Below are 19,040 nucleotides of genomic sequence, written 5' to 3' on the forward strand. Positions count from 1 at the left end.
ACTATGTTTCTAAGATCTATAACTCACTGTTCAGAAGCCAACCATTCTGTCTATTGAATGCTGGGTGACAGATAAATTGCTATTGTTCTTTAGCAATGAAATAGCTGCCTTTTAGTTTTTTAAAATCAGGCTCTGACATTAGCTTTCAAGGCTGTTGGAATTTTTATTGTTATTTTTCAAACAGGTTAAGGAAGAACTTATTTTTTTTCCCCCTATTCTTAGCATGGTTACTGGTTTCACCAAAGTCTCATATTATATTGTACTTTATTGAATAAGGTTGAATAATGCAGTGCACTCAAGAAGGTTGCATTGTGGTAGAAACATCCTATTTGCAAATGCTTTTGTAATGCTCTTTTTGCAATTCTTCAAAAAGAAATAAGGAATGTATAGTAAGGGCAAGACTCTGGGAAACTAAACTCTAAAGTCTCCATTTATATAATTATCCCTCAGACATTCCTAAAAGCTCAGAGAGCTTTATTTATGAACAGATTACATCCACCTTAGCTATTTGCAGGATAGGATTAATAAGAGAATTCATACCCATAAAGATGCTAGGAGACTGACTAAGAGTATTCCCAATAATCTTTGCAAAAATTCCTTGAGTTCTTTGGGAAAAAAAGAGTGCCATTTAAATTTGTGATGTTATTATGAAGGCTTGTGCTTGGGAAGCAAGTAACTGTATTTAGAAGGTAGTCCTTGAATTCTTCTTTATCATCACAGTCTAAGCACTGGAACCATTTTTCAAATTTGTTTCTGTTTTGTGCTAGGGAGTTTTCAAAAGCAGCAAATACTAATTATAGGCCTTTGGATATATTTAAAGAAAAGAAGTTTAGATATAGTGACCCAGAGGACAGGTCCCAGTTTACTTTATATACATTAACTGCCACTGTCAAGAAGGGAGATTTTCACACAAATTTCAGGGGAAAGCATGGATGGCCATAAACTATATTTTAACTCAGGTCTTCATATCATCTATTCTATTCCTAGTACAAAAGGATAATAATAAACCAACTGACTGATATCTTCAGACCCAAAGTTTAAGGATATTCTCACATCTCTTTGTAGCTTCTATGATTAGATAGATAGTGATATTTGCAAAGAGTGAAGTACAAGACTGACGAGAGAGGAAACTTGCTGATACAAATGAGAGTTAATTGTAACTCTGAAAAACAAGGGACTGAGAACTGTCAAAATGTAAAAATAAAATCTGATAAGTCATAAAATACTGTACATCCCTAAGGTATTCATTGTGAAATGTAGGACTAGTCAATCTATTTTGGCTTCTAAAATTATAAACACTTAAAAATTTCAGTTTAACTAAAGATTTCCTTAAAAAAACAACTCTGAAGTTTTTCATGTAGTCAGGCATTAAAGTTTTTTTTCTTATTCTATTTTAAATATGCTGCTGTTGACTTTGGAAAAGTTCTTCCATTAAAATCTAATGTACTTGGAATTGCAATAATTATGCTTCTGCCAAAGTGTGCAAAAGACAGTGTTCTGAACAGTGTATTACATCACTTTATACTAAGTGAAAGTCACAGAATGTCCAGCATAGCATCTTCTGGAAATATAGCATTTGTACATAAGATGGATAGCAAAGCAGAAATAAATATATATTCTCTTAGGGAATTGAGGTATCTGCAATACAGTCTGAGAGAAAGATAAACAGTTGCAGAACCTGACAAATTTTTTCTGACAAGCATATGATGAAATATAAGAAAGTTTGCTGAGGTCAAAAAGCCAATACCTCCCTCAACAAAACCAAATAACACAGGAAAATAGATAGACTACCACTAGTCTAAGTTTATCTGATTAATTTTCAAATCTTCAAAACCAATTTAACAACTTCATTGTCCTGAAAGTGAATACTCAGGACATTATTATACTCAGGAATACTCAGGATATTACCTGATAACAGATCCTAAGAACCCTTACAATAATTCCTGGACTTCATCCTAAAAATTTGGAACAGCCATCCCTCTCAAGGTCATTCATGTTTTCTTACTGAATGTGGAGAATATGAATCTGGGAAAATAGAGGCTGATCTGACCAACCCTTCTGAGTTCAATATCTAAGCTGAGCTGCATGATTTCTGTAGAGAGCATCTAGATAAAGCTGACTCAGTTTACACATTTAAAAAATCTCATGATCTCAGGAAACTTGAGGGCTTATATTTTAATTCAATGCCACATTTGGGCAACTAAGTGTTACTGATTACAGGTTCTGCCAAGCATCCTACATATTAGTCATTTTATGATGTAATTTAAAAAATGACAAATTGCAGAGGATTATAATATTTGTAGCAACACCCCTACTTCTGAGGATTGTGACATTTAAGCCTTTTATACTCTTTTGTGGCTTTTTATAAATTCTTCATCCATTTGAACTACATATCAAATATTAAAGTTCTGAGTGAAGTAGGACCTTAGATGTGTTTGTAAGCTGTAAACTGTAATAAATATATCAGTGGTTCGGGCTTTACATCTTCTGATCTTATTTTTTATATTCTGTTTACCTAGTCACAATAGAAATTATTAGGGTGTGGTCTTCTTTCTGTCACCTCCGAAGGGCCTTTAAATAGATTGATATTCTTCACTTTGGCCAAATTAATTTCTTGTGAGAGATTTTCTCTTTGCGATGATAAATAGACAGCTGTTTCTAAGAATTACTTTTATTCAGCTATAATTATTGTGCTTACCTTCTTCTTCTTCTAGAATAGATATATAGGGATTTGAGATTAACAAACTAAAATGAAGTAAACAGAACATTTTCCAATTAAAATAGTATCATGGCACCCACTGATAGGTACAAGTTTTATGATTATGATATCAGGTATATATAGAAAAAGCAGTCTTTCAGTATCATTGGTTACTTGTATTTAAAGCATAGTTTTTGTTATGCTTTTTAAAAAAATGTATAGGAATTCTCAGATTATCAGCCTCACAGTTTCACCAACCTCGTTTCTGAAACTACAAGTTTTAATGTGTTAGAAACTCATTCTCCTGTACCCACTGTCCACATTTTCTTCCAAAACTTATTCCTCTACTCTTATCTCAGTATTTTCTTATGTTGACATTTAATTGATTATATTTTAATTGATACTATGGGCTTGATAAACTAATAAATGCTGTTCTCAACATATTATTAAAACTAAAGGCACTGGTTTTGAGCAATATCACCAAGCGTGTAAACATGATAATTCAGAAGAGTTTTTAGAAACACCTGTCACTACTTCCAAATTTCCATAATTTCCAGTGGTGTAAATAGCCTCTCAGTGGAAGCTGATATCGTAATGCTACTTCTCAGCAGTAGCTCTAGACTAATGATGTGAGAAAGACATAAGAGTATGCAGAAACTATTTGAATGCATTAAACCACTTTGGGATAAAATAGAAAAAGACCAAATAATAGAACTCTTCTATTACAGACTTCAAACTACCTTTCAAAAATATTCTGATATTTCCACTGCTTCTTCACAGATATTTAAAATTATATATGAATTATTATTTTCTCAAAATATATTTCTATCTTCTAAAGCTGCTGGTCTCAATATAAAATTAAAAACAAATTAGACCAAACATTTTAAAATATGTTAATCAGTAGATGCTAACAAAACTTCTTATTAACTATTAGACTACTGATAACTAAATATTTTACAACTGAAACTAATGTAATTTGTCAATTCTATCTCAATAAAAAATAAAACAGAGGCATGTGAAAAATAAAAGCACAAATTTAGGAAGCTAAAAGTTTACCTCATGAGACACTCTAATGTTTCTGGCAGAAAAACTAGCAACTTTGATCAGAATTGTAAATTTTTTGTTTACTGTTTGACTGTTCATTCCAACATATGAGACTTCAGTATCACTGTAAGTTCATATAAACTCCATTATCTCTTCTGCCCTCCTCTATCTCCTTATCCTGCTTCATTTACCTTCATATCAATACGTATTATATAATGTTTGTCTTATTTTCTGTATTCTTCAAAATTCAAGAAATTTGTTGATAATTACTGTGTATTATGGGACCCTGGAAATAATAATATTTGGATGAATAAATGGCTTCTCTGGTTGAAGCAATTCATTCATATGTCAGTACGACAATTATTTCATATTATATTTTCTATAAAAATGGTGTGTTGTTTATTTTAAAAGAGCATTTACTTATGTAAAACTGCTATTTACTGCTAACTTTGAAGATTCTTTCCCCTTTCCAAGTCCATCAAAAACAATGCAGAAATAATAGATAGAGATAGTGACAGTGTTAGTTGCCCAGCCATGTCTGACTCTTGGTGACCCCTTGAACTGTAACCTGCCAAGCTCCTCTGTCCATGGAATTCTCAAGGCAAGAATACTTGAGTGGGTTGCTATTTCTTTTTCTAATGGATCTCTCTGACCCAGAGATCAAACCCTGGTCTTCCACATTGCAGGCAGAGTCTTTACCGTCTGAACCTCCAGATCCAATTAAAACAGATGGCCAAGTAGCAGATACACTTGGCCATCTGGAGTAGCATTCATTGGAGAAAATTTATGGACTCCGGATCAGTAACTGTTGACCCACTCTTGACGATTACAACCTGACAAATCAAAATAGGACTCTGGGAGAGTGATCTCAAACATTGAGATTTATGCTTCTTAAGTGGCATGACTGGGAAGCCTTGGTCTTTCTTGCTGTTGAGAACATGGGTAAGAATGCAAGAGTAAATGGCCTGATAGATACTTGGTTTTCCCCCATCCTGTCTGCTCAGTATATGGTCTACTCAGTCCTACGTTGTAATCAGGGGTTGGTGCTCCACAGATATTCTGACAAGGCAGTGGTAGAATCTGCCACATCTCCTTATCTCCTGGCAAAATCAGAGATAAACTGTACAGTGGAGGTATCAACATTCATGTGTAGATTCCTTGTTGCTTAAATGTCTTTTTCCTTTCCATAGAGTCTAGCCTGCAGAGGATGAATTTTAGACAAATTAATCCTTTCTCTCTCAGTAAAACATAAAATAGGAAGATATCACTACCCAGGAAACAAGGAATGTAGGTTGTCAAAGATAGGTGAGATCTGAAATAGGAGTCAGAAAACAGAAAACAGAATTTTGTTTTCCCAAATATTGCAGTCTATGTATGAAAGAAACTTTATGGAATTTTTCCAAATCTGCATAAGCCTTAACAATTTGCACTAAATTATTAATAATGTGTAGGGAGCATGAAAAATACTTTTCTAAATTACTACTAATGAAAGCATTTTGATATACCATGCTAGAGGAAAATATAAATGACATGTTTCTTTTCTCTATAGATAATATAATATCTAATAATATTTAGTCAAAATTTAAAAAAAAAGGATTTTAGAGATGTAGAAAGCTATTAAATAATCCCTATATCTTAAATTTTGGGTTTTATGAGCTTGTGAAATTTATAATCTTACCATTTGTAATTTACCATATCATTTCATTTTACATATTCATAGTTATGTATAATTTTATAATTTAATTCTGTCTTTACTTTTCCTAAAGAGAAGCTTCTCAAACCTGGTTGATTTACCCTGTTGTTATTAAAATGTTTTAAAAATATAAATTTTAGTTCATCTGTAGCTAAAATTGTTTCCAATTTGTACTTAATAAAGTTCTTTGTTAGCACGGGTCAAATTTCAATAAATAAGACTATGTGGACACATATTTTATTCAATATTTTTTTAATCTCTCTTTTCCCCAACAGAATGCAATATCTCTTAATTCATAGTCACCTTGAAATTGAACCTGTAGTTTTCTATTTCATCTAAGATAAGGAATAGGGCTGTCATATATATATCACCTTCAACCTGCCTTAGCATAAAGGATAAAGGTTATATCCTCTTGGAAATGAAAATGTCAACTATCAAAGTTAAGTTTAATTATCTCTGAAAAGAGATTTCCATAAATGGGCAATCTATAGTAGTGAAATTCACATATAGAATTATAAATAGCTCTGCTTTTTAAATCATCACTGAGGCGGCACATAATCATGTATAAATTTTAGAAGAATAACACAGAAAGACAATACATGAAATTCATGAATATGCAAGCAATTTATTCAGAGAACCATCATTTAAGATAATTAACATGTCTTTCCTTCTTCAATATACACTTTGGGTTGAAAGCATAAGTATAAAAATGACTGACTACACAACACTTTGTATTTCAGGTTAAATAGCAAACTGTCGGACATTGTTTATCTAAGAATTCTACAACAAACTATAATAATTTTTCTGTTTTTATATTGAGTTAGGATTTTAGGAAATTAACGGATTTCTAGTTCACTTCATGGGTCTCTTTTGCTTCCTCAAATGGAGTCCTAGAAACTTAAAATGTAGCCTCTGATGTCTGATGGTACCCCATGATTTAGCTCCTTAGCCTTATTTGCCTTCCCAAATCATTGCCTATTTAGAGTGTCATCTTTCAATTAAGACAGTTGTTTCTTATATCCAGGAACCACTATATATTCAGACTAGCCAAAAAATTATCAAAAAAGGAGGAGACCCTTATAGGGTCCCTTGGAATTTCAATATTTGATGAAAATAAATGGAATGAATAGGGATGTAGGAACTTTTCAGTTCATGGATGCCTCTGGAACAGTGTGCTATACTTAGAGTACCTGGAGTCTTGAAGATTCTCTTGCCTAAGATTAGTTGTAATTATGACCCAACTGTTAAAGCTGGCTATTGTTTTCTTCCCTGATTTAATTGCTTAAGTGACTGTGACATTTTTGAATTCTTCTGGGGAATGATTAATGAAGAAACCTTGTATTATCTACCATCTCAAACAGTTCAATTCAAAAACACATTATTGCAAATCAAAACCACAATGAGGTACCATTACACGCCAGTCAGAATGGCTGCTATCCAAAAGTCTACAAGCAATAAATGCTGGAGAGGGTGTGGAGAAAAGGGAACCCTCTTACACTGTTGGTGGGAATGCAAACTAGCACAGCCACTATGGAGAACAGTGTGGAGATTCCTTAAAAAACTGGAAATAGAACTGCCATATGACCCAGCAATCCCACTTCTGGGCATACACACCGAGGAAACCAGAATTGAAAGAGACACGTGCACCCCAACGTTCATCACAGCAGTGTTTATAATAGCCAGGACATGGAAGCAACCTAGATGCCCATTAACAGAAGAATGGATAAGAAAGCTGTGGTACATATACACAATGGAATATTACTAAGCCATTAAAAAGAATTCATTTGAATCAGTTCTAATGAAGTGGATAAAACTGGAGCCTATTGCACAGAGTGAAGTAAGCCAGAAAGAAAAACACCAATACAGTATACTAACGCATATATATGGAATTTAGAAAGATGGTAACGATAACCCTGTATGCAAGATAGCAAAAGGGACACAGATGTATAGAACAGACTTTTGGACTCTGTGGGAGAGGGCGAGGGTGGGATGATATGGGAGAATGGCATTGAAACATGTATATTATCATATGTGAAACAAATCGCCAATCCAGGTTTGATGCATGAGACAGGGTGCTCGGGGCTGGTGCACTGGGATGACCCAGAGGGATGGGATGGGGAAAGAGTTTGGAGGGGGGTTCAGGATGGGAAACACGTGTACATCCATGGTGGATTCAAGGCAATGTATGGCAAAACCAATACAATACTGTAAAGTAGTTAGCCTCCAATTAAAATAAATAAATTTAATAAAAACAAACAAAAAACCAAAAATACATTATTGAACACATACTATATTTCTAGAAGTACAGTGAAGAGAAAAACATTTAGTGAGCATCTCTAGAAGTTTTGACTGTAGTCAAGAAACCAAGGCATATCAATATTAATGAACTGTATATGATATTAAATTACTAACACACAATATTAATAATCTGAGCATACACAATATTCATAATATAGTCAACCTCAGAGTAGATGACTACAATGTTTAGGAAATGTTTAGGAAAAAATCAACCTGAGGTGAGGTAAAATAAAAAGAAACAAGAAAGTAAAGAAGTGAACAAAAAAAGTTGAAACAATATTACGTGCTTCGTCTCTTTTGGCTTAATGTTATCTTCTAAATTAAACGTGTATATATTTACATGTGAGAAGCCCAGTAAAGAATCTGCCTACAATACAGGAAACCCAGGTTGGATCCCTGGGTTGGGAAGATGCCCTGGAGGAGGGAATGTTTACACACTCCAGTATTCTTGCCTGGAGAATTCCATGGACAGAGGAGCCTCGTGGGCTACAGTCCGTGAGGTCGCAAAGAGTTTAACACGACTGAGCAGCTAACAAACATATGCTTACATGTATTCATCTCTGAAATGGCCCCTTTAAAATGTATATTCAAATATTTACATTTATTTTCATGGAAATGAAGATTAAATATTGCTGATTTTCTATTGCAGTTTTCTAGTGGAATAGCTAAACAAGTAGCTTGAATTGATTAGATGCCTATACATAATATTGCATAAAATGTATTATATCAGTATTTAAACAGGAAGATTCTATACGATGAGATAAACATAAATTTCTTAGAAAACATTTCCAAAACATTGATCCCATATGCTAAACCAAGGATTGCTAAAAAACAATAGTTTTCTAAATGAACACACCAGATATCAAATTAAGAATGATACCTTCATGTCTTTCTTATATTATAATTTAATGAACTATAAGACAATTTGCTCTGTTTGAAAGAACATTTATTAATGAATTTCAAGTAGAGCAGGAATGAAAACAAACTATTTACATTTGTTACTTGGTAATATATTTACCTTTTTTTTTATTCTTATGGTGCATAACAGTCTTACCTCCCCAAGTGACACTACCATATGAGATCAGACAGCTTAATATTAAGATAAATTCCTTATGGATTCCTCAAGCTAGTACCTGTAACTAATTCATTACCAAAGATCAGAAGAGTATTAATTATTTGGCACAAATGGTTAGACTAGAGGATTTGGGTCTTCAGAGATGTCCTGGAAATTAAATCCATGAAAGAATTCCAAGAACTTCAGTAAGATGATTCTCCATCAGAAAATAACCTTAGACTTTGAGTACATCAATAATTGCTAATACAAAGTATCCAGGAAAAATTTTTCTTAGGTGGGATTACTCAAACTGGTCTACAGAGGAGCAGGCTACTTTCACATTCTACAAATTAACTTTCTTATAAACTATTAATCTTAAGTGTTCATTTTATTCAGAAAACTGACCCCATGGACTATAGTCCACCAGGCTCCTCTGTCCATGGGCTTTTCCAGGAAAGAATCCTGGATTGGGTTGTCATTCCCTTCTCCAGGTCATTTTCCTGACCCAGGGATCGAACCCTTGTCTCCTGTATTGCAGGCAGATTCTTTACCATCTGAGCCACTAGAGGCCATAATTCATCTCAGACACTTTAAATAACTCACCAGGTGCCCTAGAAATAAGGCTGGACTGATTCCCAGGGCATCTCAATTGATCAAAATCCTGGAGATTTGTATAGGTTACCATTCTGAACTTTTCAGAAAACATAGTCTTTTCTTCAGTGAATGTTTTCTTTTTCACACTTACTACCAGTGAAAATGTCTATCTCAAAATATATGTCACAAACCCTATTTACTTTAGTTATAGGATACTTTGAGACATAAAACTGTTAAAATGATTTTTATAGTTTGAAATAATTTTATCTTATTTCACTAATATCAGAAAATTTTCAGTCATATAGAAGGCAAAATTATATCTTGAAAACTCTCAATCACAATAGCAATGACAGAGAACTCTAACTCAATTACCACAGATAAATGCTTGTATACTTTTTTAAAGGGTTACGGTATTTTAGTGTATTATTTTAGTATTAAGTTAAATACACAGTTATGGATATTCTATTTCCTAGAATATGTATATTTGAATATATATTTTCTAATGTAAATAATATTTGTCAAGTGAGTGATTGACAATTGAATTTGTATTTTACACAAAAACTCAATAAGTGAGGGAGATACAGAAAAAAACAAAAATACAGTAAATAAAAAGAAATTCTGAAACAGCATTTGGCTTATTTCTCAAGCTATTGCTTTAATTTCTCCTTGTAAATCATTTTATCATTTTATTAGTTAAATATATTCCCTATAAAATATGCATCTAATAGTATATTTATTTATAAAACATTAACTTTCCAAATGCAATCTTATATATTGCAGGAAAATTTACTGGACTCAGATTTAATACTGGTAGATTCTAGTTCAAGTTTTTCAATTGAAAGATTAAACAAAACCCAGGATATGCAACTATTTAGAATAGTCAATAAAATGTCTCATGTAACCATTTAAATTAGGCACCATCTACACACCAGTAAAAATAGTTTCCTAACTATCTAATATGTACATAAATATATCTATTAGTACTTGAATCCTAAAATATTTTGAATCTATAGGCATAATTCCTAGACTCCAAGTAAACTGTGAGGCCCAGGGGAAGGAATACTCAGCAGATGGCTACATAAACATGCTCAGATAGTTGAGTAGTTCCTTTCCATTGCCATCTGCCACGTAATCCTCTCAGAGATTGAAATCTTTCAACTATAAAATGTTTTGCCAAGATCTGAGAATGCCCATCAGCCCAAATAACAGGTAAGAATTCTTAAATGGATGAAAAGACTCTAAAATGTTTTTTTAATATAAATTTTCTGGAAAAATTAATATATTTTGAATTAATTAAATGTGTCACTATGTCAAACTTTAGTAGAAGAACTATATTTACATTTACATAGCCATCTGCTAGTATTTGCATAGTCCTACTTCCTGGGTTGCAAAAACTAACTCCACAATGATCACAGCATTTCTCAATGCACTTGCACACCTGTCAATCAGTTCTAGTCTCTAAATATTCCAAAAACAAAGGTGGGAGAAATCAACTTATAGTTGTCTCAGTTTATCAGAAATGATCTACATTTCCTTTCCATGGTAAAACAACATTTTGAATCCCTTTTTGCACACATTTTTAAATTTAAAGATGTTAAAACTGTTTCTCATATTTGTTTCTACAACTTTTTAAATGAAGGAAAAAGCACAATATTTCTTTTAGTGTGAATTAAATATTAAGAAAAATTCATAATGATTGCTATGAAAAAGTGTTTTTGATGTCTGTTATATCATCTACTCAATATACATATAATTCTATTTCCCTATAATGCAAGTATAAGTACAAACACATATATACATTTACTTTGTGGAACTAATCCAGGATATGATTTTGACTGTTTTAAAACCACAAACTCCTAAACAGCAGCTTTATATTTAAGTGTGTGTGTGTGTATGTGTGTGCACAAAATGCAAAAACTGTCCAGTAATTATTTTATATTTATTTACTTTTTGGAAAATTGAATGATATATGGATAAAGAAGGATTTGCAATGGAAATGAGAAAATAGTTTGAACTAGTGAAATGTAGCTAAAGGAGTATTTAAAAATACATTTTGAGCTTTGATAACTGTATTAAAAATAAGAATAGGTAGAAAAGCAATGTAAAAAGATAAAATTGCATTAAAATCGAAGAAAGAAAGTAAGATGAAGCAAAGTAATCATATAAGAAAAAGTCTCAGAAATCAAAAAGTCTATTGTTAAAAAAAAGTAATAAAATAATAACCTCTCAGACATTTGTTCAATTAAAAAATGGAAAATACATACTATAAACATAAGGAATAATAAAAGGTCTATTAAAAGAATCTAATGGTAAAAGATGGTAGGAATATCTGATAAGCAATTCCATCCAATAAATTCCACATTTTAAATGAAAAGAACTATTCCTTAAAATTCCAACTTACCAAAGCACAGAAACAGAAAAACTGTTTAGCACATAAACAGAAAAGTTAAATTGTTACATAGCTTTCAAAAAACTTGTCTATATCTAAAACTCTTCTGAAAGGCAATTTTATAGGCCCAGAAGGGTAAATTTTCCCTAATATTTGAGGACTAAATATTATCAACTTTGTATAATTTCTTCTAGATAATAAATAAAAAGACAGTAGTTTCCATCTCATTTTATGAGGCCAGGCAAAATTCAGGCTTCATAAATCAAACTTGAAAAAGGACATTAACAACAAGTAAAATTACAGGGTAGCATCTCCAATAAACTAATCATAAACATTCAGAACAAAATAATTAAAAATTAAGTTAAATACAGACATGTACAATAATAATAAAAATGATTCAAAGCAATTAATCCAATCACTAGATAAATGAAAGAAAATATACATTTCAATAGGCAGACAAGTAAACACTTGTTTATAAAAGAAATTACAAACATGTAGGAATGGAGTGGCACATCCTTAATTTAATAAAGAGAATAAGCAGAAGAGTAGTTTATGGCAACATACTTAGTTGTGAAGTACTGAACATTATCTCCCTGAGTTCATGAAGAGAGACAAGAGTTGATTATTGTTGTTTCTATTCAAATTATACTGAATGTCTTTAAAGTAAGAAGAAAAACACGCAAAAAAACTGATAAAGAATTAATATTTAACCTTTCACTATAAATGAAAAGATTTTGTAATAAAATAATTCAGAAGAATCTACAAACTTTCAAAATTAATGTCAATTTAGCAAAGTCATTGAGCAATATACAAAACCATTTGTCTCCATTTATATTAAGAGCTAACAATTGGAAAAGTATCATTGATTTAAATGAAACCAAAAAAAGTGCTAAACTGCTATTTTAAAGCTACAAAGTATTAGAGAAAAATTAGGAAAGGCCAACAGAAATGGAGGTGGACTTCCCAGATGGCTCATTGGTAAAGAATCTGCTTGCCAATGGAGGAGGCACAGGAGTGGTTGGTTCAAACCCTAGGTCAGGAAGATCCCCTCGAGAAGGAAATGACAACCCACTGTAACCCTGGCAGACTGTAACCCTTCAGGCTCCTCTGTTTATGGGATTTTCCAGGCAATAATACTGGAGTGGGTTGCCATTTCTTTTTCTAGAGGATCTTCCCAACCCATTGATTGAACCCATGTCTCTTGCATCTCCTGCTTTGGCAGGTAAGCTCTTTACCACTAATGCCAACTGGAAAGTTAAACCTATCAATTTATCTCAAACTACTTATTTGCCTGTGTGGTTTAATGTGGATCATATTTTTGTTATTGTTGTTGCTTTCTTTTTTCTTTTAACTTGTATATGTCTAAATAATTCAGTACTCATATATTTCAAGAGCAACAGTTCTTCACCGAGTTGGAGAAGTATCTGTGCCAAAACAGGGTTTCCCTGGTGGCTTCATAGTAAAGAATCTGCTTGCAACGCAGGAGACCCGGGTTTGAACCCTGAGTGGGAAAATCCCCTGGAGGAGGAAATGGCAATCCACTCCAGCATTCTTGCTTGGGAAATCTGATGGACCGAGGAGCCCAGTGGGCCACAAAACATGGGGTCACAAAGAGTCAGACGTGACTTAGTGACTAAACCATCACCACTACCTGTGCCTCAAACAATACTGCCCACTACATGCGCAACATTGAGCAGACTGGACTTTAGGTTGTGTTGACAGATAAAAGCCTAAATAAGGGACTTTGAGCCCTAGGATATCAGCAAACAATAGAAATGTTGACCTTTCTGAGGAATATTGATAAACTAGTTTTAGAAGTAGTCATGAGATATATGGTGTGGACTTAAGGGTAAAAGACTAGATGAGAATGAAGGGGCATTTTATCCAGTTCGTCTTCAATTACTCATCTTTATATCTGTCTTGCTTTTCATTTCTTCCTTAAGACTCTGTACTCAGTCTCCCTGTGACTCTACTTTCATTTCCATTGCACACATTCTAGGGACATATTTGGATTATAACACCTTCCCTCTAGATTTCAGACAAAGATTCTCTTTGTGTGAGTACTGAACTATTGAAAATCATTGTATTGGTATAAATCTTTTACTCCGATCTTTTGAAAACATAATTCCTTTTCACTATTATTGCAGTAAAATTGTATTAGAGATTCAAAGTTGAAAAAAAAATGTCATTTAACTAAACCACATATTTTTTATTACCACGACACTACTAAATGGAAGTAAATAATCATGTGTATGTGTCAGTTTTCCTTGATATATTGAATAGTAAAACACATTTGGCCTGTTTGAAAGATGAAAATTGGACATTGATAGTATTGATATGATGCATGCAACATTTCTAACAAAAATGAAAAAGAAAACACTATAAATGTATAGACATAGAAGGGTAACAATACACATATTTGACCATGACCTTGTAACTAAGAAGGCAATGGCACCCCACTCCAGTACTCTTGCCCGGAAAATCCCATGGATGGAGGATCCTGGTAGACTGCAGTCCATGGCATTGCTTAGAGTCGGACATGACTGAGCGACTTCACTTTCACGCGTTGGAGAAGGAAATGGCAACCCAGTGTTCTTGCCTGGAGAATCCCAGGGATGAGGAGCCTGGTGGGCTGCTGTCTATGGGGTCACACAGAGTCAGCCACGACTGAAGTGACTTAGCAGTAGCAAATTAAAAAAATGAGTTTTATTAATAAAATTCAAACACAATGTATAAATGTTTATGTATTTATAAACAAAAGTTTCCCTCTGATTCATTGTAATTAACAATGTTTTATTAAGAGAGCATGTGGGACATTTTTGCTCATTATTAGAGAAATGCAAATCAAAACCACAATGAGACATCACCTCACACCGGTCAGAATGGCTATCATCAAAAAGTCCATAAACAATAAATGCTGGAGATGGTGTAGAGAAAAGGGAACACTCTTTCACTGTTGGTGGGAATATAAATCGATACAGCCACTATGGAAGACACTATGGAGATTCCTTAAAAAACTAGGAATAAAGCCACCATCAGTTCAGTTCAGTTCAGCTCAGTTGCTCAGTCATGTCCAATTCTTTGTGACCACATGAACAGCAGCATGCCAGGCCTCCCTGTCCATCACCAACTTCCAGAGTTTACCCAAACTCAAGTCCATTGAGCCAGTGATGCCATCCAACCATCTCATCTTCTGTCATCCCCTTCTCCTCCTGCCCTCAATCTTTCCCAGCATCAGGGTCTTTTCAAATGAGTCAGTTCTTTGCATCAGGTGACCAAAGTATTGGAGTTTCAGCTTCAACATCAGTCCTTCCAAAAACCACCATATGACCCAGCAATCCCACTCCTAGGCATAAACTCTGAGGAAACCAAATTGAAAGAGACACATGTATCCTATTGTTCACTGCAGCACTATTTACAATATCTAGAACATGGAAGCAACCTAGATATCCATCGACAGATGAATGGATAAAGAAATTGTGGTACATATACACAATGGAATATTACTCAGCCATAAAAAGGAACGCCTTTGAGTCAGTTCTAATGTGGTAGATGAACCTAGAGCCTATTATAGAGTGAAGTAAGTCAGAAAGAGAAAGATAAATATTGAATACTAACACATATGTATGGAATCTAGAAAAATGGTACTGAAGAATTTATTCTCAAGGCAGCAATGGAGAAACAGACCTAGAGAATAGACTCATGGACATGGGGAGGAGGGAGGAAAGGGTGAGATGTATGGAAAGAGTAACATGGAAACTTACATTACCATATGTAAAATAAATAGCCAAGGGGAATTTACTGTAAGTCTCAGGAAACTCAAATAGGGGCTCTGTATCAACCTAGAGGGGTGGGATGGGGAGGAAGATGGGAGGGAAGTTCAAGAAGGTTGGAGGGAAATACGTATACCTGTGGCTGATTCACGTTGAGGTTTGAAAAAAAAAAATTCTGTAAAGCATTTGTCCTTCAACTTCAAAGAAAAAGAGAGAGAGAGAGAGAGAGAGCTTGGGAGCTATTTATCTTTTGAAATGCTTTATTTCAGCACACTTTTTTTTTTTCATTAAATAAATTTCTTAGAGCCATTTTAGGTTTGCAACAAAATTGAGAGGGAAGGACAGAAATTTCCCATGTACTCCTTGCCTCTGCACATGCATGATATCCCCAACAGTCAGCATCACTCACAAAAATTAGTTGTTTTTTTTTCTTTTTTTTTTTTTAGCAAGGATGAACTGGCTTGGACATGACATAATCACTCAAAGTCCATATTTTACCTTAGAGTTCATTCTAGGTGTTGTACACTCTATGGACTTGGACAAATGTATAAAGACATATATCTATCATTATAATGTCATATAGAGTATTTTCACTACCCTAAAAATCCTCTATGCTCTGATGATTTATCTCTTCTGTCCCCTGACATAGCTTTAAAAGTCTATTGTTCTTCTTTACTTACTTTCTTCATTTTCCTTATAGACATGGCTTTGTTAAACAATCAGATATTTTTCTCTTTATACTGAAAATCTGCACATAACTTTTATACTATGAATCCAAATAATTCTCAGATAGACTACATATTTTATTAAATATTTGTTAGAACCTATTAATATTTAACATACTATTTACTTTTTATTTGTATAAACATGTTTGCTGCATTATTATTAGGAATTCTAAAATTTTATAATTAGAAATACTATTTTATTATTTGATTTTTTGCTAAAAATTAGAACACAGAAGTTAAATGGAATTTTCAAAAATTTTTTTTTTTGGAAAAATAAAGATTTTAATTAAACTTGAAGAATAATATGATTTTGGAATGCATATACTTTAGATCACTGATGCAATGGACATGAATGTGGGCAAACTTTGGGAGATGGTGAGGGACTGGAAGGCCTTGCATGGTGCAATCTATGGGGTCACAAAGAGTCTGACATGACCGGGTCACTGAACAATAATAACAACAATACATTAGATATTCATCTTTTACTGAACTTATTATAATTGGAATTATAAAGACATTTTAATATAAAAAACTAATGTTTAGCCTTTTACCTAAATTACTTGCAATTGGGAATAAGTGAAAAGAAAATATCAAGTGTCCATACACAAGTTGAAGTAATAGTGCTACAATAAATTTTTTTAAAAATATGTGCCATGGAGGAAACTAAAAGAGATTGTTATAGTTAAGAAAAAATTTAGGAGATGATATACTGGGATTAAACAGATAACAAGTATTTGGAAAAGGATTTAATAGAAAAGGAAAATGGAAAGGCATAAAAGTTTTAAAACCATCAGGATCAAAGAGAAAATATCAGTTTGACCTAGGGCACAATGGAAGTTAAAACTGAATCAATAGTATGTAGCCATCTGGTAATGGGGTTTGAGGTGTGTATGGTTCAAATTTTAAAGTTTCAAATAAAGCCAGCAAGAAATGCAGTACTATACATACATTTCTATGAAAAAAGCATAGAATCAGAAATCTGGGAATAAGGAGCAAAAATATATCAGGAAAACAGTAAGAAGTTATATTATCCCTCTTCTGGTAAGACATAATAAGGAAATCTAAATCAGAGGTGACAAAGAAGATTGATAGAATTTATTGATCAGTTTGAAAAATACTGCTTATGAAGAGCTTAAAACTTTTAAAACTGTATGAAATGCAGATATTGAGCAAAAAGATGAGTCAAAAGTGTCTTCTACATTTTGAGCTTTTCTGATTAGTATACTGGTCATATAATTTATAGGGAGTCTAATTAGCTTCACAGTTGAAGTAGGCGAAATTGCTATTATCCCATACTGCATAGTTATTTTAATCATTACTGTTACAATTTATGAATACTGAAAACTAAAAAAGTGCATACAAAATGCATTAAAATCTGTATCATTTTCCACATATGATTGCAAAAAAAAGGATGAAAAGCAAAGGTGATGTGGAAAAATAATTATAAAGGTAACAAAAATAGGTCCTCACCTTATTACAACAATTAAAATAAACTCTATGATTAAACATTTAACTGTAATCAAAAATAAAATTTAAAATCATTATAAAAAACTGTAATAAAAGGAAGGACATTTGACATATAATGCATCAACATTGACAAAAATATTTTTAAAGAAAAAGTAAACAAACCAGGTCCTTTTTTCATAGTACACATTTAAGGTAAATTGTAAAGTTAAATTTTAGACAGCCTAAAAGTTTTTTGAATTGGTATAAGCTTTGGGCATTTAAATGCCATGGGATATATAAGAAAGTATAATAACAGCTATGAATAGATGCAACTGCATATAACTTAAGCTTCTAAATATTGAAAATGTAATTGAAATACATCCAAAAAACTAAAAAAATAATTTAAATCAAATTAAGATATAAGGTCTATTTTATTATATTCTTAATATAATAGAAAGATACAAATGAATTAGAAAAAAAACTTTTGGGCAAACGCCATTAACAGCATATTCACTAAAAAAATACAGATGAATAATACTTGAAATATATTCAAAATACTAAAAAAATAGTAATGCAAGTTTGTGCATTAGGAAAACTTTTGCAAGTGATAGTTAAAACTACATATTGCACAAAACAGGCATTCTTGTGCTTTTCCTATCAGAATAAAACATTTCAAAAAAATATTTCCTCTTTTATATTCAAGATTAGAAATCTACATTTTCAACAAGATTTTATAGTACATATCTTGAGTATTAACAAAATCTTGAGTCTATACTTAAAATTTTAAGTGAAGAATATATTTACTTGCAGAATGCTCTTTGTGACAAAGAAAAAAAAGAGAAAGTAATAGAAATGAAAATAATAAGATGTCATATGTAAGTACTGGAATTATGGGTATATCACCTTGTATCTCACTGTTATTGTAATTCTTATCGTGCTGCTCATTACCAGATTTACTAAGAATAGTATAATCATTTGTCAGTTATTTTTGTATAGCATTTCATTTGATTTTCATAAATCCACACATGATATAAATAATTTTCTGTTTTGCAAATGTGGAACAGAAGGATTGAAAAAAGAGCTTAATCTGACATGTATGTAAATTCAAAACCCATGCCTTTTCTGCTGCTCATCTCTGGCACTTTCCTCTTTCCTTTATCACATACTTCTTACTGGCTCTATTAATACACATAACTGTCTTTTGAACATCAAATATCTATCAAGTCTCTGAAATGGTCAAAGACTCAGCATATAACAGTAACAAAGAAGCACAAATGAACAAGTAAAAGAATGAATTTAAGACAACACTTGGAAAATGGAAATAAA

Source organism: Cervus canadensis, chromosome 27 (assembly GCF_019320065.1).
Source record: "Cervus canadensis isolate Bull #8, Minnesota chromosome 27, ASM1932006v1, whole genome shotgun sequence".
NCBI classification, from domain to species: domain Eukaryota; kingdom Metazoa; phylum Chordata; class Mammalia; order Artiodactyla; family Cervidae; genus Cervus; species Cervus canadensis.